Consider the following 23,950-nt stretch of genomic DNA (forward strand, 5'->3'; position numbering starts at 1 on the left):
ACTATTTTTAAAAACATAGCCTGGTAATTTAACCTTAAAAATATTCAGCCTCTTGAGACTATTTTCTTTACTTGTCAGATGGGTAAATGTTTTTTGTGTAAGAAAAGTACATAGAGGTTGATTTATTCTGGTGCAATTTCTGTCCATCTGTAGTACAAACAGACTCATTTTTCTTGTGTTGCTTTAATGTTCAGAAAATGTTCATCTGTAACTTCTTAGCTTGGGAATTCCCAGGTGTTTTTCTGCTTGGATGATAACCAGTCCCAGATATCCTCTACAGCTTCAAAAATCAGGCAGGACTGAATGCATTTATATGTCATTGCTGCAGGTGATTCCCAGTTTATTTAATGAAGCGAGGCTTGCTCATCTTGCCTGGTTTTTGCTTTTAGTCCATGGGTGTTTTACCTAGTATTTCATTCTTTACCCTTCATACAGCAGAGTTAGGGTTAGGTCTACAGAAACACCCAGTGGAATCTGCTTATCTGCCTGTGCATGAGTGCAGTTTACAAAACCTTTCCTGGCTTAGGATGGGACTGCGATAAAATTGAGACACAGTTCACAACCTTTGCCTGATCTTAAGTAGTTTTACAGGTAAAAATTTACTGTCCTGTGTGCTTGGATTTTTGCTTCTGCATAGGTGTAAAATTACTTTCTTGCAAGAACTGCTCAGTTCAACACTTTTCTCATCCTTAAACCAACAGATCAGGTGTCTGGTGTCTTCAGTTCCCTACAAAGCCTGATTTGTTATCTGTGGTTGTAGGTTGCCTCATCAGCCTGGGTGTGAAAATCAAAATATCTGACCTGCTACTTAGGTGAGACTAGTGATGAAGCTGGGCTGAGGAGGTGATAGCACTTGCTCTGCTTCCTGCTGCAGCTGTGCCTTGCTGCAAAATGTAAGGCTCATAAAGCCTGCAAGATTCCTGAGTACTGAGCTTGGGTCAGCTTCAAACTCCGAAACTATGTCTAAACAACTTAAGGAAATTCACCAGCTTGACTTCTTAGGAGACTCACTTCCCACAGGTTGGTCTTTAGGATTTTTCCTTTCATTCAGACTCTTCTATGAGCTTCTGTATGCTAGTCTGACTTTGGCAAGCAGCATGATAGACTGGCACTAAATGGCCAGCTAAACTTCCCAGAATTTTTAGTTAAATTATGACAAAATTATTGTTTTCCTTGGGTCATAAGCAGCATGTTTTTGTGTGTAGATTGCAAAGACTTATTAATGAATTTGCATCATCACCAGCACAATCTTGGGACTTCTGAATTTTGTCATTTCAGCAATTGCTCTCAAGCAGCAGGTTGTATGTACATGTATGTATAAGCATGCACATGTTTATACACACACACACAGAACTTTTCTGGATCCTCTTTGGAACTTTGCATCTGTACTGGGGCACACCTTTAAAAAAGAATACTTCTCCTGATTATTTTTTTTTTTGATAAACTAAATTTTCCAAATCATATCAAGACAGCAAAAATAATGCCAAAGTAAATTAGAGGTCTTAATTTAATTATGTGTATAAATAGGAAGCCAAATTAAAAAAAAATCAATGCACACCACCCAAATGTCTCCAATTTCTATGTTTTATTGAGTAAGTTCTCAGTGTTGCTCTGGTATGGATATGTACTGTGTAGTTACAAGTCTTTTAAAGAAACAGTGTTCTTATGTCATCATACTATATTTGCGCAAGATCCTTCTACCCAACTTTTTTTAAATGAGGCAAAAATAAGAAATGTCAGCTTTTTGGGATGTTGCCCAAATTTTTTTTTCTATTTGCAAATCATTACAATTTAAGCTACATTTAAAATATGCTTTTGTATTTTACTCTGGGGCATTGAGTAGGAGGGAGGGAATTCTAAATTGTCGTTTGATGTCTTACTCATTGTTAGTGGTCAATGAACCATGGATACTCATGAATACTTGAATTGTCAGCCTAGTTAGCACTACACCAACTTCTTTTATTATTAGGAAATGACAAAACTATACTTACAATGAGAAATATCATTTTGACAATGGTAACATCATCAGATTAACATTCTTGGGATTTTTTCAAGAGTTATGGAACACAGAGTAATTGCTCTACAGCTTCATGTGACATTGAAACACCTCTACTTTGCTATTGCAATTTCCTTATTTATATACTAGCTTATACAAGAAGAGGTTAATTAGTTGGATTTTTTTAATAAAACAAATATTGCATCTAATAAATTCTAGTTTTAAATAGTGGCAAAGTTCTCCAAAATTACTGTATGATGTAAATATTACATAAAGCATGGTTCTGAATACAGTGATTTTTCCTGACTGTTGGATTTGTTCTTGGTGTGTGAACTTGGGTGTTCCTTACATCTGGCAGGTGAGTGAGCAGTTTATGGTGCAAGGAATCCTAGAGGTCCTGAACATTCCAGTGAATATAATTTGACTAATACAATGTTAGGAATAAATTCTTCACTATAGGGGTAGCGAGGTACAAGTTTCCCAGAGAGGTGTGAATGCCCCATCCCTGGAAGTGTTCAAGGCCAGGCTGGATTGGGGGCTGACAACCTGGTCTAGTGGAAGGTGTCCCTGCCTATGGCAGAGGGGTTGGACTAGATCTTTAATGTCCATTTCAACCCAAACCATTCTGTGATTCTGTAATATAATGAAAGAAACATAAACAGAATTTTAGTGACTTCATGAAGTTGTTGGAACGACTGGGACCAGATAGAAATGGTTAAGGGGCTTACTCTCTAGAAAAGCTGTTTTGTCCTGGGTCTTTTCCTGTTCAACAAACTTTTCAGTGACCTGGAGAAGGAGGCTGAGCTCTCTCATCAAGTTTACCAATGATGCCAAACAATGTGAATCACTTTTTACAGTGGAGGGAAGAGCTGACGTTCAGGGGAACCTGAAGGGGCTGCAGGAACAGGGTGGCAGGAACCCTTCATGAAATTCCACGAGGATGAGTGCAGAGCCAGGTGCCTGGGAAATAAGTGCCCCTCGAAATTCTAGAGACTGGGGAATGCCAGGCTAGGGAGCAATTCTGCCGAAAAAGGCCTGGGGCACAGCAAGAACAAGAGCTGGTGGCATGCCCTGGCAGCAGGGAGGGACAGCAGCCTGCCAGCTCTGTGAACGAGAGCTTGGTCACCAGATCAGCAGAAACAGCTCTTCTCAGCCAACCACGCCGTGCTGTGGCATGCTGTCTGGAGACCTCTGAGCAGCATAGACATTGGCCAACCACAGCAGGTCCAGAAAAGGCCACCCCGGTGTTTGGGGGCTGGAGCACTTCCCTGTGAGGAGGGGCTGAGGGAGTAGGCCTTGTTCACCTTGAAGAAAGAAAGTGCTGATGGGGGGGCCTCAGAGCAGCCCTTCAGCATCATAAGGTCATAAAGAACATGGTTCCAGGCTCTCCAGAGTCCTGTGTGGTGGGAGTTTGAGACAAAAGGGGCACAAGTTGAAAAGGGAGGTAGTGGTTGGACATAAATAATACTCTTTCACCCCACAATCCCACGGTGCCACAGGTTGCCCAGAGAGGTTGTACATTCTCCTTCCTTGGGAGTTCTTCAGGATTCTCTGTTCTGACCCTGCATGTGGCCTTGCTTGGAGCAGCAGGTAAGACCAAGGACCTCCTGAAGTCCCTTCTAATCTGAATTGTCCAATGCAGTGAGATCCAGTGGGGAGGATAGATGGCAGAGCTATAATAACAAAGGAGTCGCATTCAGGGAAGTATCCTGCAGTAGCTTTATGCATGGCTTTTGTTTGCTTGCCTTTTATAAAGTCTGAAGTACAGATGAACTTAGAATCATATTTAAAATAGTATTGAGAGCTGCACAATACAAAATGAAAGTATTTTAATACCACTCTCTCTCCTGGAGCCAGTGCATATGGGGACTCTGGGTCCAGTCTTGGTTCTGCTGGTCCAGTCAGTCCTTTGTTCTTAATACTGGGTGATGGGAAGCTGCCTAGTCTGCACTGGGCCGAGAACAAAGATGTTCTGCCTTGTACAACTGCCAGTGGTGCAAACAGACAGAAATACCTCCTGAAATCAGCACCTAGCTCCCATGTTGGACAGAGGGCCAGCCCATAATTGTTGAGTGCTTCTTGCACCGGTGTCAGTGAGAGATTTTATGGAAGGAACTGCTGCAGGGGACAAATGAATCACCTAAGAGAGGCTTAAAGATCTGAGTGCTGAGTTACTGACAGCAGGTCAGGTTTCTTGAATGAAGTAGAGGACTGCCAGATTCCCAGTTAGGTTTATTTTACTCGCAGCTGGGGGAGAAGCAGTGTGAATCCCATTTGAGATAAAAAAAGTTCTTTGCAAGCTCAGATTTGTTGTGTTTCTTCTGGTCCTGATGTATTATTTAACCACCAGTCCACATCATTCTCAACAGCACACCCTTTCAGCAGGGGCCTTAAATACCTGGCAAAGCAAGCTGGGATCCAGGACCTGTGCCACAAAGCAACATCTTCAACTTCCTTATGTGCTCAGTTGTCATCTCCATATGTTGCTATTAAACAAAATTCAGTGCTTGGCAAGTTAGCTTTGGTCTTTTCCACCATTAAGATACAATCCTGCAGATATTTTCAGGGCTCCTGCCTTCCCTTCAAGCCATCTTCGCAATAGCTCTGAAAGTGCCCTCTCTACCTGTCTTTTACTTCGTGCAACCACTCTAGCTCCATTCTTCAATAATTCATGATCTTGCAGGAGGTGCACCAAAATGATTTTAGCTACCTCCAACTTTTTTGGACAGAAAGATAATAAAAATGATTTCACAGTAACTAAAGTAAGTCAGTTCATTGGTGCAAGCACTTAAATATAACTTATTAGCTATTCAGGAGGAAGGTTTTACTAAAGGTACAATGCATTTATGTTTTGAAGTGCAGCTCAGCTCCTGAAAAATGACTACGTAAATAAGCACTTGTCACATCTTATTTTTGTTGTTTTTTTTCCTTCTCCTTCTAAGTTTGTTTTTTGCTGTTGACCCTGTTGCTGCCATGATTTTAACTGTGAAGTAGCTGGATCTTACTCCTAGTGGAGTTAATTGTCAGCAAGTTTCACTTGTGTGTTGCCACTGATGAGCTGCTGTTACAGGCATTCTAACAAGACAGAAGGCACAAGTCAGTGTGATCCATGGCATAATATGACACAGAAGCTTTTGGAATATGATGGTTGAGATAAAAAGATCAGATTGTGGTCCAGTTTTCTAAGTCTGGGGTAAAAAGAAATATAACTGAAAATACTGAGGTAAATCCACAAAATATTTTAAACTCTTAATTTCCACTGGACCTGACAGTGTGCCAGTATGTCCAGTGGGGGATCAAGAGTCACTTTGGCTCCAACACCATCCATGGCTGATCTAACTTCCTAGTTTCTTGATGTCTGGGCATAGGGGCTATTAGCACTAACAGACTTAATTCTAACAGTGTGCAGTGCTAGAGGCATGGCATAGTCCTGAGGAACCAGAGGTGAAATCAAGAAAAAAATACAGCTGCAGTACTTCCCAAATCTGAGGTGAAGGAACAGCTGGGAAGGTGTTTCTAGAGTACAAGTCTGACTGCAGACATCATAATTAAGTTACTCAAATGTTTGGCTCCTTTTATCTGTTTTGGATCTTGCTGTTAGCACCTTGGTACTTGTATACAAAGAATACTTGATAGCACAATCACAAAAGCAATAAAGAGCCTTACAAAGACATAGATCTAAGGTGACTCCTTCTAGTGGAATCTTACTTTAAGCACAATTTCAATGTCACGTATCATAATTGCATCTAATATTAGAGACTGACTTAATGCAACACAATGTCAATGACAATATAAAGGCAATCATGAACAGAGCAGATAACTGAAAACTGTTTGGGGGGATGGAAGGAAGGATTACGCTGCAGTGAAGACTTCTCTAGACATTACAAACCTTTTTCAGTGACACACAGAGGAATTTTTTTTTCTCTCCTAAACTGCTGGAAACTTTTTTCCTGTTTCCATTTTGATCCTGAAATCTGTCCAGAATCTCTGAATGTGATTTAGGGTTGGGTTATTTTTCCCCTTTCTCAAACTTGTGAGTCTATCTTCTGCTAAGCACTGAAGTTACATATGTGAAGTTGGTTAGCAAGCTGAGTATTATTCTATATGATATATTATATTATTATAATATAAAGTACCATCAGCTGCTGAATACTAAATACATACATACAAAAGTTTTGTTCTTCCCCTCAGCAGCACATATCCTCCCACCCCCCAAAGGAATATGGTTTAAAAGGTGTGAAGGTAGGCTATTTTGGCTCTATCAAAGTCTGAAGACAGAATGAAAATGCTGCACATCTTCCTAAATGACTGACTGAGAGTCTCTCAGATTTTTTGTGGGTGTAGGTACCAGCAGAGTGGCCTGCTTTTACCAGCTTAAAAGTGCGTTACCACGGAAGGCCCCTGTGGCTTGCACGTGATTCCTTCTTGCAGCAGTGCTTGTGATGGGGCTGTAATTTCAATGAATTGAAATGACATCAGCTGTCCTGCACAGTCTCTGTCTTGCCCTGATGTGAGTGCAGAGGTGCACACAGAGGTGCTGGAGATGAGCTGCCTTTGGCAGTGGCACTTTTAGACCTGCTTATGGCAGGCACGCACAAGCATCCTCCATGTGCTTCAGGTTTGTCTTGCCTACAGAATTACAGAAGGGAGCCACAGACTATCCTGAGTTAGAGGGGACCCACAAGGATCAGTGAATCCAAATCTTCTCCTCTTGTGTCCTCTCCTCAGCAGAGGAATGGATTTACTTATGCTGAAATTTATACTTACTGAAATTCTGTGACAAAACTAGAGATAGCACTTTACAGAACCTGTATAACCAATGCAAATGAAAAACTTTTGCAGATGTTAACACAGCAGCAGGTGAGGGTTTAGGTTTTGAAACATAGAAGCTTGCCTGGCCCTTTCTACTCATTTGAACAGCTTCCCCCTCCTCCCCCTCCTTCCCACCATACCCTAAAAACACCCAAACAACCCAAAACAAATGCAAAAAGCAACCAACCCAGAGGTTCAGAGGGAATCAGTTGTACTCCAGTCTCACTGGTTTGCCATTAAAACCAGATTGCTGGACCTGAAGCTAAGAAAAACTTTAAAAGTGACCCCATTGGAGTCTAACAACACCTGAATTATCAGCATCTCCTACAATAGAATGAATTTTCTTTTTTTTTTTTTTTTTAGTGGACTGCTATTCTAATAATGCTTTGAATGTCAGCAGTGATAACTATTTCTAATTAGTCCTTCCAATTCTGTGAGGAAGGAAGAAATCCATAATACAAAACTAATTCTAGTGAGGGATGGAACTCTCCTCCTAAGAAACAGTGCTCCAGAGCTGTTTCTGACTCCAAGAGCTGCAGGGATTTGCCCCATGGGGACCTGCCTGACACTTTAGCTTAACACTTGAGGGTTTAAGTGACCCTACAGAATATAAATCAGCTTGTGCTGCTTCAGCATTAGCTGCTGAACAGCCAGTGCATGGGAAAGTTGACCTCTTTACTCAGGTTAGCTTGAAGCTTAGTTGAAAAAACACCTATGTTTTGTTGGATTGAGAGTGCAGGTGGGAAGCACTCCTAAGTTGATTCTATTTTGTGAAAAGTCCTCTTTTAAAGGCCTGTCCATGGATGGCAAGAAAAAGCAGAGTGCTGAGATGTCCTTGGTGCCTGGCGAGCTCCTGGTTTGGGATGTCCCTGGGTGAGGATGCTGAACTCATAAGCAAATGACATTACAGCCCTGAAAGTGAGTCTACTCCTACAAGCTTGTCACCAATAGCCTTTAATAAATATGCAAGCCTAGTCTTTTACATCACAATCTGAAAAACTGAAAATATGATAACTCTAAAGCTATTAATGATACCAATGTCTATGCTGTGTGATTCCAGACCAAAGAAGAAAAGCCATAGTAAGTGATGGCTTACACCTTACAAAAGGGCTGGAGTTGAGAGCTTGGGGGAGACAATAATATTTCCCGAAATGCAGCAGAAAGAATGAACATAAATGCTTTAAAATTTTTGAATGACTCAGTGTTTCATAAAAATGTGTAGGGGAAAATGATTTCATAAAAGACAAAGGCACTGTTTCAATTAAATAACTCATCCTTGCCTGGAAAAGCCACCCTCTGATTCACATTTTCCTCTGCTGTGTCCATCCAGCAGAGGTTGCTAATGATTCTGATAGCAAGTTATTACAGTCAGTAAAGGTAAACTGAAGAATACAGTTTTTTTTTTTCACTGACCTTTGTGCCTGCTTTTGTATCCCTGCTTGCACTTGAGGAAAAGCACTGAACAGGTATAAATGCCCTTCATATCTGATGCCTGGTAGCCCATAGCTATACCAAGGCAGCCTGGTAGAAATGAGGCTGCCTTGCTTTTGTTGCTTTATGAAATACTCCTTTTATTTTTAGTTTTTCTGCAACCAGCAAATTGCTAATGCCTCTGACTGGCAGGCAAGATTGCCTGATCCTCATTGCTGCAGTTTTTCTACTAATGCCTAGGGCTGAAGAGAATTTTTAACAGCATGAAAGACAGGCTGTGTATGACGAGGCAGTGGATATGAGTTTGTGGAGTTTTTTCCTGAGGACTTTGTTTCAGTTTCCTTCATGTCATGTATTATTTCTAGGCTTGTGAATGAGTAAAAAAAAGAAGTGTATGTTGTTATTTTTATTTTTTCTTTTAAAAAGAAATTATCTTCTTTCTTCTAAGGTGATTGACATGGTGGTTTGTGCTTCCAAGGAGAATATCTCTTCAGTTTTCTTTTCTTTAGCAGCCTGCTGGACACCTTTGTGGAGGTTCAGAACACTTCTATTTCCAGAAAAGTGGAGTAGCAACAGCTGCATTTTTCTGGCAATCCTAATAACCTGCTCCAAGTTGCAGGAAGTGGAACCCAAAAAGTTATCGGGGAATCGAAGCCATGGGGTTTCCTATATTTCACATCATTTGAATATGAATAATGAAATTCAGCAGTCATCACTCTTCATGTTTAAAAAGTGTATGTGAGCAGGTAAGCACTTTAAACAAGAAATGCAGTGCCAAAGTAATCTCTGCCATAATATCCTCAAATTCCCTGGAGTTATAGCAGGAATTAACTTGCTTCATGAGGTTTGAAAATTGGAGGAAAGAATGAATTAAAGCTTTCTACCAGAAATTCCAATCAACATTAAAGAGTTGAATGAATACTACTAAACATAAATCTAAAGAAAAAAAAACCCAAACAAACCTGCTCTTACCTGCTCAAAGATTTAAATGGATGTTTTTCATCTCTGTGAGTGGCTTTCCTTAGTGAAAGTTTTAGTAGCACAAATAGATTAGAAGAATGAACTTTTGGGCTAGGCACAAGTGTTAAGAGGAAAGAATTGGTTTTATTGCCACATGAACATTTGCATGAACTGTGCAAACGTGCTTAACCACTGACACAGTGGAAGTGTCAGCACAGGTCTTGTGCTTAAACTCAGCTCAAGTATTCTGCAGTAATTGGTACTGCAGCTACAGAGTAAAAAATGATATCAGCAAAATAAGTAGGAAAAAAGGAAATTGCAGATTGTTTGTAAATATATTTTTGAGACCACTAATAGAAAGTAATTTGTAGACTTGAATTATTCACTGTTGACTACTCACTGAGATTTAGCTCATTTTTAACTTCATCCATTCAAAATGGAAGTATTTGCAATCTTTCTAAACATGTCAGGTATGAAATCTGTGTCCAGTTGCCTGACACTAAGAGATCAATGGGAAGCCTTGATGATTAAGCCATTTGAAGAGTTCAGTACAATTCAGCAAAACAGTTGCAACGTCTATAAAGACAACAAGATTTAGTTTCTGGCCTGATGCTGTGATAAAGAAAGTGAAACCTTCTGTATTGTCCATCTCCTACAGATTCCTTTCTTATATTCATAATTGAAAAAATTACTGGGAATAACTTCAGTGTTGTCCTTCTGGGGTTGGGTTTTACCAGTCTGCTGAAAATGCCCACTGAAGGAAGTGGTTTCTCTAAAGACATTTGACCTTTAAGGAGAAATAACCCCATACATAATCTTCAGTGCAAATTTTTATAGCTGCTAAGCAACTTTCCAATGCAGCTGGCCATTTTTATATCTTGAAAAACTGGTAATGATACAAACAGTTGATTATGGTTTACAATGGCAATAAACCTCTCAGTATTGGTTGTTACCAAAATAAATTGCCATTCTGTTAAATGTTAAATAACAAGTCATAAACTGCTGAAAACAACCAATTTCTTGTGGATTATTGCCTGAATAAATTTTAGTAGGAAGTGCAGATCATGAAGTTGTGATCAGCAGATCAGGCCTAATGAAATTTTATATATTTTAAAAAGCTGAAGGATCCTCAGAATATGATGCAAACTGTAATGCCAAATAAGCAACAGAAAATAATTAAGTCTCCTGGTAGTTTTGGGATTTTTATATGAGACTATTTTTATCATCTGACACCAGTTCTTACTGTTTTCCATTGTTTCTTCAGGTGTTCAAAAAACCCAATCAATGCCAGCATGCTGAGCCCACCGAGAGGGCAGACAAGAGCCTGTTCAAATACAAAGCACCTACATGAGAAGTCTGCTCAGAATCAGAAGGGATATAATCTGCTTTGGAGTAATTACTACTGCTCATCTCAAAAGCAAAAATGCCATCAGACATTCGTGGCTCAGGTACCATCTTCCCAAGAGTGAGTGACAGAACTTCACCATAGCAACGAGTGTTATCTCCCAAGAATAACATTAACCTCCCTTGTTACTAGTTTTAAGTCTTTGGGTATAAACAGCAGTTGTGTGCCTTTATTGTGCCTTTTCATTACTTAATATGTACTGGGTGTGCATTAACTGCTGTAAGACTGAAAAGGACATCACCAGAAGAGAAAGTAATTAAAAGGATGGAAATACAGCCATTAATAATCCAGTCCTGTAAACATGATCAGGGAGAGGTCTCCTGTTCATGCTCATGAAAATCAGACCTCTCCACAAAGAAGCCTGGCAGAAAGCACTCTTCAGCAGCAGCATCCTCCCCCTCGCTCCACAGGTTGATTTCGAATCAGTCAGGGAGAGGTGGGAGAAGAGAGCAAAAGGAGAAAGGGAGAGAGGGTTATTTCTATCTCTCTCCCTTTTCTTCTGCACCTTCCTTCCTGCATACTTTTTTTCTCAGGCAGGGTTGAAATCCAGGAAACTTGAACCAAATATTTTAGCAATTTTAAATTGCTGAATTATGCATTTTTTTCCGGAATGTCACTAAAGCTTTTTCAAGTAAAGGAGATGAAATTCCCCTCATAATAGCCTTGTAGGATACAGTGATATCCTGGGAGTGCCATAAAAATGCCATTAAGAGACATTTCATTCTGGCTTCTGGGGGCTCTACACTTATCTATTTTGACTTAAACTCTTTCTTCCATCTCTGCAAGAGAGGAACATGACACAGGAGTTGCACAAAATGAGCTCAGATCAGGGAAGACAGATTGTAAATCGAGACTTGCTAGAGCTAAATCATGTTCTCTCTCTTGATCTCTTATCTGATAACTTTTATCCAAAAGGTATTGAGGAAGTTAATTGCAACTGCTAAGATGAATCTTTAGGAAATATCATTCTCCAGAGCCTTCTTTTCCCTGCTCTCCAGACCCCGTGTTGCATTTTTTTCAAGGCCTCAGATATGAAATGGTTATCTTGTGAATTTTAACATCCTTATCCTTTCCTACAGAACTGTTCAGATGAAGAAGAAAACTGTAGCTTTTTATTTGCAAGGTTTAGGACTCCAGAGAAGTAGTGCATGAGGGGGAAAGGCAGCAGCTTTCTGAATTCAAATGCTTGCTCTACTTGACAAGCTAAAGACAAAGGGAAAAAATGATGTTTTCTTTTTAGAGACTGAAGTACTATAGACAGTATTGGATTAGAAACAGGGTGAAATTCCCATTGTAAACTTCTAATTACCTTATGTGGCATGACTTCTAGATACACTGTCTTGCAAAGATACTGAAACTGTGAGCACACATTAAAACAGCTTTGCGCATACAGTGAGCAGGTGCTGGTAAAGGTTGTGGGAGATCTAGTTACTTGCTGGAAATGGGTATCATAAAACTATTGGTGGAAAAATATTGCAAACTTTCCCATTGCCAATAAGTATTTAAATATTCTCAGATCACCAAATTAACAGCAGAGACAGTAGTTAGTTATTTGACCGAACACAGGCACCAGCAGACGTGAACATTTGAAGGAAGACAAAAACATAATCAGTGGCTGTTGGGAAAGGTCAGGTTATATCACACTCAAAAGGAGAGCTCTTCCCTCACATGTGGATAGGAAAGACATTATAATCCATGCAATACATTCATGTTTATGCAATGAAGTGGGCTAAATAAAATTCGTAGGAAGAAGGAGGTTCCATCTGCTTTGACACCGATGCAAGCACAAACAGCTTTTAACATTTTGCACACTCAAAATCAAGTAAATTACCATCTTCCTGACAGCTTCAGCAGTGGCATGAAAGCTGATTTGATACAGCATCAGATTTTGTGTGTAATCTGTTTCAAGATCCAAGTGGTTTTATATTTTAATGTATTAAATAAATGGATAAAAGTCTGGATACTATGTCAGAGGGTGCATAAGGATCTTGAATGCTGAAAAATACCTTACATTTGTGGACATATGGGGATGGAAAAACACTCCTAAAACATTTCTGCTATGTGGCACAGACAGAAGGACAGATGATGTATTCAAATTAGCACTGGATTCAGTGATCTAGATTTTCCTCACTCATCTTGACAACATGCAATTTGTATATTCACCTCCAGTATCCTAGTATCACCTGTAATTTTTGAACTCTAGTTGTATCTGGCATAGGTACTGGTAAGGCATTAAACAGATATAGGTTTCACAGCACTGCTGGCGTCTACAGTGCTTTTGGACCAGAGCCTGTTGTTTTTCATCAGCCAAGGAAGATGGTGAGTCCACAAACCTAGACATGAGTAGGGAAGATGCATGGGAAACAAGGGCAGTGTCTGTGGGTCTGTGTGTTAAAAGTAAGTAGGTTGAAGCTAGGGAGGACACTTTTTCTAAAGGAGGAAGAAGATTATCTATCCTTTATTACAGAGTTTTCCTTCTGGTGTTTTTCTGTTTGCTGAGCATGGCAGAGCAGTGATTCGTTTTGAAATCTAGCAAAAGAAGTGAGTTTTAATTTTGTTTGCTCAGTTTCTCAAGAGCTGTTCTAAGACTAAGGTTAAAGGACACTGAACAAATGCAGGCTCCATTTGTTTGGAAATTACTTAATGGCAAATATATTTCTATTATCCAATGACTGTTTTTTTTTATATTTTGGCTGATACTTTCATCACTCAAAGCAATCACCCCTTGGGTTGTTTCTTTACATACAAGTGCAATCAATGCAAAAACCCAAAATCACAAAAAGCGGTTTTTACACAGTTATATTGAACTGCATTTTGGGCAGTAGGAAACGGGGGCTCTCCAGGAGGAAAACCCTGGAGAGATGTTAGCAGAATACCATTTTTCTGAACCCTGATTCTCAATACACTTTGAAGGAGGTAGATGTTAAAAGGTGGAGCTGCTGAGCCAAGTGTATTTTCCTCTATATTTGCAGCTAGACAATGAAAGAGGGTGACTGTGACACACAGAACAAGAACTGAAATGTATACTCAGGACCATTCCCCAATTATTCTCATTTTGTGAAGCCAACAGAAACCTCAGTAATGGCCTTGCTGTGAAAGGGAGTTTTGAATGGAAGTTTGTTTTATGACTCTTAATTTATTTCTCCTTCAGTTGTTGGTCTCATGACTGACTCCTCCTTCCCTCTCCCACTCACACTGTGGCGTCATTCTGCAACAGCTTTCCTTGCATTTCACTGTATGCAGCCTCATAAATCTTACTGTGAAATGCTTTGGTACATAGGCAGTGAGGAAAAATCTGTGTAACAAGCCTGATGCGCTAGAAATATTTTGTATGTTCCTCTACAGAGGATAGAAAGTGTAAAAACACTAGGGAAGGTATTCTGCTGAAAAAAATTATTACTGTATGCTACATGAATGCTGTTTGAGAGCTAAAAATTCCTGCACATAAAATAATAAAATGTAATGAACACCTCTCCTGCTGGAATCCTACATATGACATAGCTCAGCTTCTATTTGGGTTGAGGCTTGGTGGGAAAAGTTCAGGAGGGGAGAAAGAGAGTAGCCCTCAGACCCTTGCAAGCAGGTGGCACCCTGCCTTTCTCATTTGCATGTTTGGACAGTGTGTGACACAGGGGTCCCACAGGTATCTCTGCAAACCCTGAGCCCACACTTGAATGACACACCAAGTGGTGATGGATGTGCACCTGCCTGTCCCTTTCTCAGGCTTTGCTCAGAAAAAGGAGGTGCAGCTGAGGCTGACTGAGGTGGGACAATAGGAAAGAAGATGTGGTGTGGCCAATGGAAGTAGACCTGGGCTGCCTCTGAAGTGCCCTGAATATCTCAGCTGGTGTGCACACATCTCTCTCTCCCATCTAATGATGGGAGGGAGGTCAAAAGAGCTCAGTTGGAAACAACTGCCAAGGATAGCAGTCTTCCAAATTAGTGTGCCTTTTGGAAAGGAGCAAAGCAGTGCAATTTTGATGAGAAAGGCTGCTTTTGGTTTGGGCTTAATCATGCAAGGTGCTGAGTGCCTTCAGTCCTCATTCACATTGATAGGAACTGACTGTCCTCATGCTACCTGGCAGGCATGGTTGCTAGGTCAGCTCTCATTCCCCTCTCCCCTGCAGCCTGTCACTTCACTTCCTAAAGAATGTCTTATTTGATGTCATCTGCAGCACAGGGAATTAATGAGGTTTCTTTCAGAGGCTTCTCATTTATCCCCAGAAAATCAAAGGGACAGATGTTTTTCTCTGCTAGAAAGTAAACCTCTAAGAAGATAACAGAAAAGAGCTGGTTGGATGCTTGTAGCATCCCTGTCCCAGACATGCAGAGGGTGCTTGGACCTTGGACTTTGGGTCTGTGAAAAGAAGGAGCAGCTGTTTGGTGTCTGTACTCATGAGCTGTGGTTCTCCTTTTTTGTTTCATTGGGTTTCTAACCCTCAGGGACCACCACTGACCACATCATTCCTTGAGAAGTGGATGCAAGGCACACTCAGTGTCAATGACAACTTAATCATCTGGTCTTTGAAAAGCGAAAAGGCCAAGACAAATGCTTCTGTTACCAGGAGAATCATAGTATTTGATAAACATGGACAGCATGCATCTATGCTGAACTGTGCAATTCACAAAATGTAAATGGGGTACTTATCAGATGGATTATTTTCTGAAAGCACAGGCAAAATTACAGTAATTACTTTTCCTCCTGCTACATTATCTGTATTCCCAAGAAACTTTATAACTTTATGCAGAAATAAATAAATATTTACTTAAAAGATCAGAGTAGCTGAGTAAAGTAAAGTTCCCTTCACTTCCCACAAAAGCAGCATTTCTCTTGAACAAAAAGCTGTTCTTGGCAGCATGAGATTTTTTACTGTCAATGAAAACTTCTTCCAAGTAGATCACTAGATATTAATCTAGATTTTCAAGAAGCTACAATTTCCTTAAATTTCCACCTCTTTGACATGCCCTTGGGTGAGAAATGAGTTCCTACTATTCTTCCTTCAGCAACTGAGTGCTTCAGCCCAGCTTTTTAGATATAACCACCAAGATTATCACCTGAGAATAATCAGTATTAAGGACCCATATTTTTAATGTGAGATAAAGATTAATGTACTTTGTCACTCCACTTAGACTCCCTTAAACCCACTCATATACATGCATTTCATTATATTTTGTGATTTGCAAAGAATAAATCTAAAGAACTAGTTAAAAAAAAAAATCATGCATCATGGCTTGTTCTGCTTATCAAACTGTGTAGATTATGGTATAATTCTAACACCAAATGGTTCTACAGCATCATAGGGCTCTGTAGACAAATAATAAGCAAGCTTTATAACACTTCCCCATCCATCCCAAGTGTAAGCATTTTAACCTAGCTTATTTGGGTTTTTTTATTCTCACATGTGAGAAGCAAACATTTTCTTGGGCACTAGTATCCTTTGTTACTCTAGAGTGATAGTGTCCATAGTCTTTTATGGTTTTGTCTTCAAAATTTCCCCACAAGGTAGAAAGTGATGTTTTGTTATAACTGAGAAAGCGAAGTGCAGAAAAGTTAGAAGACTTTCCTCATGGCCACCTGGGAAAGTAAAAAGGGGTCAAGAGCTCAAGCTATGAATTCAGCTGGGACCTTCTCACTCCCTTTCAAGTAAGAAAAATGGTTCACAGCCACTTTTACATCTCTGACCTGGGAATAATGCAGTGTCCTCACAGGGTACATCTGGATCTAAGACAACCTGTCTGACTGTACACTGAAACAGCCTCAGAATGTTCAGCCTGCTCATCACAGTCTTCTCCATGAGCTGTGAGAGTGGGTGCAAGCAGCTGGGTGGTGCTACACACTTGAGCAAAACATCCATCAATCCCCTTAGTGATAGCACCAGATAGCTAACTCCAATTCCTAGGACACTGCTTCAGCCTCTGAACTAACCTTCTTCCTTATAAAATACAGTTAATATGCAGGTGCTGTGTGGCTGGGCAGAGACCTTGTAACGTGAGCAACATCACGCCAAAAACACCCATTTGATTCTGATTAAGAAATCAACACAAAGATTCAACCTCATCCAGCTCAGCCCATGCCCTAAGCGCACAGAGATGATATGAGAGACATTGCTGTTCTGTAGCACATGCGTGCAAATAGTTGGGAAATAGCTCAAAAGATATCAAGTAACTAATTGAGCATCATGACTGCATCACTGCATAAACTCCTTGAAAGAGCAGCAAAGGGTGAAAATTGCTGATGGCAATTTCCACAGTAGAGTAATTTAGCTCAGAGGCAAAGAGAGTGGTGAAGGAGAGAGAGAATATATATGTCAGCGTGGGAGAGGGTGGATTGGTACAAGAAGGAGTGCATTAGAGTATGTGTGAGTGTGGAGGAGTGAGTTTCTCAGAATTAGGGCAATTTCTGCATTCATAGTAGACCTTGCAGAGAAGCTGCATGTGTGCATGTGTATACATATATACAGTTTTGAGCTTGGCCATCTCATGGTCATTAGAGTTTTTTAAGACATTTTTTTAGAATATATTTCCAGTACTTGCAAGTATAGGAGAAAAAAAAAGCCCAAAACCTTGAGGGTGGGATTGAAAGTCAGCTGAAAATGCAAAACTTAGAAGATGTACCAGTGATTTGGAAAATATATAAAAGCAGCAGGACTCTTTCTTTTTTCAGAAAGTGGAAAGATGGAGATGGGGAGACTGTTGTTATAACTGCCTCCTGGAAAGATGCTGGCAGTGTTTATCAAAAGAGGAAATGTATGGTGGGTGGGCATTCCACCTCCATCTCTTGGCAAAGGAGAACATGTAGAGAGTCCTGAGCCACTGACAATAAGGAATAGGAGTTTAATTGCACAGATCCATCCTTCCTCTATCACCATACCAGTGCCTTCATGTAGGCAAGAAGATAGCAATACAGCAAGTTTGCTGTAACCCAGGGTCTTTGGATGTAGAGAGGAGAACACTTAGAAATCAAAGGTTAAACAAGTGAGAAATTCTTTTCAAAAGCAACTTGGTAAAAAATGTCTCTTTATTGAGATGTGCAGTGAAGTATATCCAAGTTCTTTACGCACACTGCATCTCTCCAAAATGTATGCCAGGAAAACAGAGTCAGATGTTTAGGCTCTGGTTCCTACTCATTGCTGGTTTCCCTGGTAATCCACTCTAGCAGTATTCCAGCTTTGAGACTCCTAAGCACAAATTTTTGGGCTCATTTCCAGTCACTTATCTTTCCAGTGGGAACAGTCTATTTCTTACTTCACCCACTTAGGCACAGCAATTTATACTTCTGATTCATGCTGTGGCGACTGAGGGGAAGATTTTATAGTGGTAATACCAATTGTCCCCTATCCCACAGCAAGTTTAAAGTACTTAACAAAACCTCAGGAGGTGTGGAAATGCATGACAGGAAAATAAAGTGTTCATGTAAGTAACAGAATCGTCCCTTACATGTCCCTTAACCCCCAAAAGTCATGTTCACACAGCCAAAGTTTCTTCTAATTAAGAAAACACCTCACAAGGCAAGACTTCACCTGGAAAAAACATTTCAAATATATTCTCATTGGTCATTGATCATAATAAGTAATTGATCTTTTGGTCAGTAGCTAAAAGATTTTGCTCTGACCATATTAAGCTAAGGAAGAATCTAAGTGTACATTCATCTGTCTGTATTTCCTCTTCCCTTTCAGTGATTCAGTGCAGCGTTGGCTAAGGATAAACATTTACTAAAATAGTGGAATAGCTACAATTCTCACAATTTTCCACATTTAAAAACTCTCAGCACCAGTAGTTCCTATGATCAGTCCTAGAATCACATAAAGGATTAAGCCCATTATTCCTTGATTTTGTCCTTTAGTATTACATCTATAAGGGAAATGGATTGAAGTCCTGAGATCTGGGCTGTCTGCATGCTGACCTTACAGGGCACCACCAAATTATTGGAGATGAATGTTTCTCTCAAAATGCTGTTTTCTATTATGTTCTTCTTTAGGAGTGAAAACCACCTGGGATTGACTGTTCAAATGGAACTTGATTTCTATAAGCTTTTCAGCTTTATTGCATGCATGTGGCAATAATTACTGGCAAAAAAAGTGCTGTGTGGATTGTGTTTTACCAAATGATTTAGGTATTTGTGATGGATGTCCACTTCTTTAAGTTTTGATTGCAAAATCACTCTATGGAGAAAAAATATAGATAAGTGTCAATATTGTGTAACTGAGGTAAACATGTCTTGGTCTCCCAAAAGCTGCTTAACTGGTTTCCACTGTTTAAATGTACTCTTGACTGTGGACTATTTAAAACTCTCCATATGAATTTTTAAGTTGGTTCAAAGCATTAGGCCACAATCTCTTTGGAGTAATTTAAGGCATAATTTAATGGTAATGAAGTTAAAGATAGCACTCAAAATAACCCCTTTAAGATGCCAAATCATTAATATACACTTGCATAAATTCCATTTCCAAATGAAACCTTTTAAGGGATTCTAAAATGTTTTGCATGCTAGAATCCAATCCAAATACATTCATGCACACCTCACAGTGAGACTATATAAAATAAAATAGTGAGGGAAAAGTCAGCAAGACCCATAAGCCAAAAGCTACAGGTTCCTCAAAGCAAGTTTTTGGCTATGGATGGAATCAGGTATTTTTAAGTAGACTAGAAAATTAAGTAGGAATTTTAGGTCTCAGTGTTCACCTTGGCTCTGGCAGGCAGATATGGTCTGTGCTAGCCTAAGCTGTATCCCACACAGATGAACTTGTAGGTGTCTGCGTGTCTGCTATCATACACGCAGTCAGTGGAGTTTGGGGAGCCACCCAGCTGGCTGGGTATAAAAGTACCTGTCTCTGAAACAGGCACCTACATCTGGGGAGCTGAATAGCAGTGCAAACTCTCTCAGCCCTAGTGGCTTGATTTTCCTCTGCCTGTAAAGGGAACATAAGCACTCTGCTCACACACCAACCTTTGGGAGTGTAAATTAGAGCTTCATCCATTGCAAAACCTACATGTCTCTGAGCTAGGTAGGCAAAGGCTCCTGTTGTGTCTGTATGACTCCCTCCTTGTAGGCATGGGTGTGTTTAGACATCACATGAAAGGCACTGCAGAGTGAGAAAAACTGGATGCTATGCCATGCTGTTCCTGTGACTTGGCTGCTTCTGCACTAGGGAGCACTGGACAATGAGGTTCAGGTTCCCAGATTCCAAGAGGAAGGACCATGCAGACCTGCGAGCCTCCAGCCTTTGTTTCAAGGCTCTCTGTGTTTCTGTTGCAGTTTGGTTTAGGCAGGAGAAGCTGCTCGCTGCACAATGCTGAGCTGGCCCAAAGGACATTCCATGGAGCAGCTCCAACTCAGTCCTTCAGGAGAGCACTGAGGACTTTGGAAAGCACCGTGTCATGAACACAGTTCTGAGCTTCTCTGTGGCCCCAGGAAGGGCTTCATTAATTTCTTCCATAGGTGTCTCAGCCCACTCCTTCAATTCCCATTGCTTAGTGGAATTGGCTTCTCTGTTGATGGCAGGGAAGAATACCAGCTTCTCTGGAGTCTAGGGTCTGACCCTCATATGTGGATGTACTGAATCCTTACAGAACTGTTTGTTTTACAATTGGCTGTATATTGGTACTTTTAAAAGGAAATATTCCAAACATCTTGTACAGGATCATAAAACACCTATTTTATAAATTATTTTAAGATGCATTTAAGATGTGGATAGATAGATGGATGGATGGATGGATAGATAGATAGATAGATAGATAGATAGATAGATAGATAGATAGATAGATAGATAGACAGATAGACAGACAGATACTTTTTTTCTCCTAAATGTCTGGGATTAGAAGCAGTATGAAAAGTTATGTAATGTTTAAAACACCATCACATTCTCCTAGCTGGTGATAAATATGGATTTTGATGTTAGGAATATGCTCCTCTATTAATCAGATCAACTGTTTGTTTTTTTTTTTAAAGTTTGTCCCTTTAAAAATGTACTTGGAACCCCTTGGACATAATGTTTTTGCTTTCCTCAGAGATCCTGAGATGATATTGAGTTACCAGGGAAATTAGATTTGTCAGTTTTATTTCTGGTTGCTGTCTACATTAATTTTATAATTAAAACCCAAAGATGTGTGTCTAATATGTACGAATCTACAAAAAGCAGAAAGAGGAAGAAGTGTGCTTAAGCCCATACAAAAGAAGTAGTTTGACACATGTCAGCGCTACGTTTCAGTGCAAGAAAGGAAATATTTTTTGGCAGAGAGCTCAGAGAACGTGTAGGCAAACCAAGCAAAAACTCGTGAATCTGAAAATTAGTCTGTGAAGTGTTTGTAGTCACAGTCATTTTTTGCTAAAACATTCAAACACAAATTGTTGGATTGCAGATTTGGTATGCACTACGAGTTTTGCTCATTTATACACAGATCATATATGTTGCATTTTGTATATAAGGCTGGGATATGGAAGGAGAAAAACTTGATTCAGGGAGCTCCTCTCCTACCACATATCCCCTCAACTTCATCATCCCCTGATTCTGATCTTCAAGAAATCTTAACCAAGGGGAAACACACATTATTATCCACCACATACATTATAGAAAACTATTTACTTTGTCTGCAGCACCACGACCTTTGTGTGACTTGTCTCCTTTGTAGATGCTGTGAATAAGTCACTGCCTGTGTGTGTCAGCAGTGGCAGTGTTCTCTGTGGACTGAAACCTTCAAGAAGCGATGTTGCTTTTGAGGGTAGCAACACCAAGGAGGTGCTGTATCTTTTTATTTAGGGGCACCCCAGGAAACAGCAATCACAGTCCCTGCTACTGAAACCACTCTATAAGTGGCAATATTTGCCAGCTGTTTCCGTGTTGCACAAAATCAGAAGGCTGTGGTCTAGCATTTCTAGTGAGCCACAGCTGAAGATGGGTTCATAAACTCAGCACCACTTTAATGAGGTGGCAGTGCAAGATTATGGATGTAACTGAGCACTAGATCTGTCTGCCTGAAAGCTAAACTGGGATGAGATAAAGTCACTGCCAACCAAGATTCTCCATCTCTGTGCTTTGAGTAAAGACATCACTGGCTGGATGTTGTAGCCCTTGGTTTTCCAGCAGCTACCTGCAGTGAGGACCAAGCACACTTTCCCCACGCTTCTTCCTCCTCAGCTGACTTCAGTCTCACATCTCTTGTCGTGATGCCTGAAAAACTGTGTCCCTAGTGATGGGTGGAAGCTGGTTCTTGTTTCCCAGCATAACTGGGCTGAGAAAGCAAGGTCCAATCTGTTTACATGAGACCTGCTGTCTGAAGGCTGGGTTCTGCTCCTGCCTGCCAGGTGTTGGACAGAGGCTTTGTAGCTGCTTTTCCAGTCATATGGCACAAGCCTTGAGCCACAGTTGCTCTCCTGAATTTAGATACTGTAGGAGTAATGTCAGTCCCTGAGGCTAGGTACTGCTAATCTGTGGTCTCAATTAGACACTGCAGTTTGGACTTCTTGTTTCTCCTGTTCAAATGAAAATTTAAGTATGTGGTAGCTTTTGGTCTATCAGGATAAAATTACTCTGAGTAGGCAGCCTTTCATCTTTCAAGGCTAATTAATATTATCCATTTATATAAATCTTTATGGGTTCTCAGTTGCACTTTCTTATTCCTTTCTTCTTTGTAAACTGGACAGATTGGCATTTACATGTAGATTTTCCCCTACATATGAGATTATTGTTAGATGTATTTAATTATGTGTCTTGGTAGATATTTTTCCTTTGTAATTCACCTCTTCCTGTATGACTTGTACTAAAATTAACAGAAATCACATAATGAACAAACTAAAAGACCTGATGTGCCGAGGAAACAAAAAGCCATCATCCACTCGAATGGTCTGGAGACTTCACACACACGTACACAAACCCATATCAATCTGCAGACAGAAAGAGAAAGGATAAAGGCTGGATTAAGAAGACCTTAAAAAAGGTCTCCTTAGAATCCCAAGAAGAATTTGCTATACTTCAAGGCCTGTGTTTCTTCTGCTTCCTTATGTTACTCAGAGTGTGAGAGGCTCTCAGACTTTGAATTCAGAGGACCATGGCTCTCAATCAGTTCCACACAAAGGTCTGAGGACTGTCTGAAACGCCAGAGTTTAGAGTGCTGAGAAGCCAGGTGTGCACTTACAGCTGCAGGAAGGGGATCAGTCTGGTAGGTGCCCTCAGAACATGTCAGATGGATACAACCTTGCATGAAGTGATGGCACCTGGGACAGTGGGACATTTTGCCTATCCAATAGTTCAGCAGATAAAGTGCTCATCTGGGCAACCAAAGATTAGGCTCTGCACCCTGGAGTTAGTTGTGTGGCTGACATCCCTCACACTTTTGTCTCTATGTCCACATGACAGTGAAAGTCCTGGCATGGATGACTTTTAAAAGCAAAGTCTTGGTAGCAAATATGCATTGTGTGGCTGGGTTTTAGAGTGTTGCTGATTAGCTTTAGTGTTTGGTTTGGTCACAGACTCTCTCTGTTTGCTTGGTGACATCTCTCAGACACCCAGTAGTTCAAAAAATGAAAGTCTTAGCCTAAGTCAGTATGTTGCCATATAATATAGCTGTGATTTGAGAGAACTTTTAGCAATGTTTTATGCTCTGTGTCGTGGCACAAAGTGGTGATTTCTCAACATCTCTGCTGGGAAAATAACCTTGGTACTCAGGCATAGCTTTAAACTTGTGCACCTCCTGCCTAGCTGCAAAACCGAGACTTTGTGTATCCAGAGCTATTTTCTTTGTTACTTAGTTCTTGATGTATGCTGTTACACTGGGTTCTTGTGGGATTTTGTGTTGCTTTTTTTTGCTAGCCTAAACATTCTCTTTAGGTTTGTTTCACAATGCATCAAATAAAGAGAGTTAATGAAAACCTTACTTTAGATTAGTTACACAGAAGAACAGTAGCATTGATTGTGGGCTTGCCCACAAGGGAACTTCTTATAACCTGTCCAAAGCCTTGAATTTCTCACACGACTTAATCTCTGGAACACCTTTTGCTTTCTCCTGAATATGTTTGCACATGTGGATTGGGGAACATGAAGCAGGTGTGGGCCAAATGGGTCTGGGAGATGAAACCTTATTCTGGTTATGTCTGGAAATGTTTTTGCTGCTCCTTTTCCTTTGGAAATTGTAGATAAAGTAATTTCAAGGCTTGTAGCAAATTTAGGAAGAAGTTGTCCAGGTTCTTTCTCTGGTTCAGATCCACCCACTATTGCTGCAGATCACCCATAGTTTTCTGTTGATGGTACAGCTTGTTAGCTGCCTGTAAAAAGCCTTGAAATACCTCTAAATTAATTTTCCAGAAGAAACCCTGTAGGAAGACATTCAGAAGAAGGCAGCCCATATTTCTT

At 40.3% G+C, this 23,950-nt stretch overlaps 1 long non-coding RNA gene across 2 annotated transcripts; it reads left to right on the plus strand.

Moving 5' to 3' along the window:
- The first annotated feature begins 820 nt into the window (after positions 1-820).
- On the plus strand, positions 821-14,076 carry LOC147654174 (uncharacterized). Of its 2 annotated transcripts, none has more exons than XR_015284577.1 (6): positions 821-1,020; positions 2,854-2,967; positions 3,496-3,586; positions 7,587-7,726; positions 8,688-8,985; positions 10,464-14,076. It is a non-coding gene; the product is annotated as an uncharacterized LOC147654174 (long non-coding RNA). The 2 variants fall into 2 exon arrangements; XR_015284578.1 differs by having other exon boundaries at positions 832-1,020; positions 7,600-7,726.
- The last annotated feature ends 9,874 nt before the right edge of the window (positions 14,077-23,950 follow it).

Source organism: Cyanistes caeruleus, chromosome 3 (genome assembly GCF_971803275.1).
Source record: "Cyanistes caeruleus chromosome 3, bCyaCae1.hap1.1, whole genome shotgun sequence".
Lineage (NCBI taxonomy): Eukaryota > Metazoa > Chordata > Aves > Passeriformes > Paridae > Cyanistes > Cyanistes caeruleus.